We start from the raw sequence: 2823 nt of genomic DNA on the forward strand, positions 1-2823 counted from the left end.
TTAAAATGATTCAACTTTCATATTAAATATACATATTTTGCAGGTCTACATTCATATTATGTACAACCGAATATTGAAAGTTATATCAACCAACACCAAGCAAATAATGGTTTTGAATCTTGTTTAGTTCCTGTTGGACGGTTGGGATCCAACTTTTACGATAGAGATGCTAAAGAAGTACGGTTACAACTAACAGATTATTTTTCAAAGGAAGGTTCTGTGCCATTTCAATACTTGAATGTTTAAGATTTATTTTAAATAGTTAAGAATATTTATTTTTTATATAATAACAAGATTATAAGAAATTATAATTAAAATACAAAATTAAAAAAAAGTACAACAGCCTTTTTATTGCACACGTAAAGTCCATAAGTTTCTTTCTTTGGATATATCTAAATATATTATACATATAATAATATGGTTTATTTACTTAGCTCTTCTATAACTAAAGCTATAAGTTTTCCTTGCAACCTTATTTTTGATTGTTTTGGAATCTCTGACATAATATTTGTTAAATACAAGCTAAATGTATGATCTTCATTTGGTGGTTCAGGTGCCAGTAAGACAGGTTCAGTTGGAGTCATAGGTCTGCTATGTTTAAGTTCATCAATCAAGGAACCCATATAATGTTCAATTGTAGGTCCTATTAAAATTAGAATTTTACAAATTATAACCTACAGGCTACAATATATTTTAAATAAAAACAAATTACTTTTAGAACGTTTTGATGACAGAGTTGATTCATTTAGTTCATTTGAACTTGTTGATTCTTGAGTAAGGTTATCTATTGTGCTATGAGAGAATAAAAAAGTTAAAAATTAAAAATTATTATTTATAATTTCTTTTTGAATACTAAAAATAGTGTGTTTAGTTATTTCAAGATTAAGTTCTAGGAAATTATTATCAAACCACAGTTTAATCTTTTTAAAAACTAGATTAGCTTTATATAAACTTGTTAAGCTTTCTTCTTGGATAAATATTATAGTTTCATCAGCAAAACAAAATGTTTTTGCGTCAATATTCAGATTCAATAAACTTATAAACTATTAATATATAAAACAAAAAATATAGGTCCCAGGACTGTACCTTGTGGTACTCCATGATTTATGTTTAATATTGAACTATAAGTATTATTTAATTTTACCACTTGTATTCTATTACTTAAGTATGATTACTGTCTTAATTAAATATAATATATTTACCGCTTTTGTACCAATAATACGTCATCCAAAAAAAAGTAAACTCTGAAAATGTTCCCAAACCTTTTTGGTACCACCTGCACTACCACTTGCACTTGGTTTTTTTTCTCTTGTGTACCTTTCTCTAATATACTTCCAGGTACTTTTTAAGCATTCTAGAGTATATGAACCTAGTATATTACATATAAGGAGGGTAGTTAACACTTTTATTATGTAAACAAAATAAACAAAATACAATAATACGTTATTTGTATTGAGTTAACAGTTTTTCAACTATTTTACCATTAAATTGGACAAAAACTTCATTCCACATATTATTTTTAATATTTTCTGATCGATCACCTAGTGGTAATCTATGGTCCCAAAGTGGTTTACAAGTCTCTATAATGCTGATTAATTTAAACATATCTTCTTTATTAATTCCGTTATTTTTAGCGATTCTTTTTGTTCTACTTAAAGTTGTAGGTTCATCTATTGTAGCAAAGAATAATTATAATAATATTTGAAGTAGGTAGGTAAAAACCTAATAATAAATTATTTAAATAAACCAACTACACTGAATAGAAGTTTCTAGTATGGACTCTTCTTCTATACCGGTATCAAATATAGTTTTTTTTGGAACTATTTTTTTTGGTATGTTTTCAACTAAAGACTTGTCTGTCATACTTTCTAGACAAATGTGTTCTTTTCCATTAACAACAAATATTTTACATTGGTGACACATTCTTCCCTTTTAATATATAATGAAATCAATTAATAATCTTTGTATACCATTATAATAACATAAAAAAGTATCAGAAGTTCAGCGTTAGTTTATTTTTTGAGCAGTAAAAAAAATGCAAAGTTATAGAAATGTATGTTTCAAAGGAAATAAAATTCAGAAAATTGTTTTATTTTAAATGTTCATTATTCCTCTCTATAAGGATATGAAATATGTCAGTCAATATGGGTAAAATTTGAGAGCCTATGCCCAGTATAATATAATATTATATAATATTAAATTAAGTTTGCTCCATAAAAGTTGTGAAAAGGTATTACATTAAAATTTATAATCATGTTTAAAATACTTACTGTTACAAATGACATGGTTAAAATAGTTAAATTAAAACAAAATACAAACGGTTAAGCCGGGTTTAATATAGTTATAATAATTATATTATAATAATTAATATTGTATTATTGTGTACTTAATACTTATGAATATTAATTATTATTTACTAATTAGTAATAAGAAATAAGATTTTAAATTGTTTATCATTATTATTTGAAATTATATATCATCACTATATAATCACTAAATCAGTAACCACACGTTCAAAAGTTGGATGAAATCAACTTCATGGTATATGTGGGAACATCATGGTATTCGTAGTAGAAACCGTAAAATTGGTGGTAGAAACCAGATTTAACCACGTGGTTGGACCAATCTGAGCACGGCAACATATCACGACACGACACGACACGGTGTAGTGTGAACCCAGCTTCACTTTATAAACTTTTGTTAATCGGTTACCGGTATCCGCTTCCAAACTGCAGATAAATTAGATAACCGGTTCGGGGTTCTCAAAATTTACGGTTTTTAACGGTTTTCGTGAAAAACCGGTAAACGGTTTTAAGCCCTGAA

The 2823-nt window shown here is 26.7% G+C and overlaps 1 long non-coding RNA gene across 1 annotated transcript; it reads right to left on the reverse strand.

Annotated features, from left to right (window-relative positions):
- Positions 1–328: 328 nt before the first annotated feature.
- Positions 329–1698, reverse strand: LOC107882877. Its single transcript, XR_001678963.2, has 3 exons — positions 1203–1698; positions 713–792; positions 329–643 (listed from the first exon to the last, which is right to left on the reverse strand). It is a non-coding gene; the product is annotated as an uncharacterized LOC107882877 (long non-coding RNA).
- Positions 1699–2823: the final 1125 nt, after the last annotated feature.

Source organism: Acyrthosiphon pisum, chromosome X (assembly GCF_005508785.2).
Source record: "Acyrthosiphon pisum isolate AL4f chromosome X, pea_aphid_22Mar2018_4r6ur, whole genome shotgun sequence".
In the NCBI taxonomy this organism is placed as follows: domain Eukaryota; kingdom Metazoa; phylum Arthropoda; class Insecta; order Hemiptera; family Aphididae; genus Acyrthosiphon; species Acyrthosiphon pisum.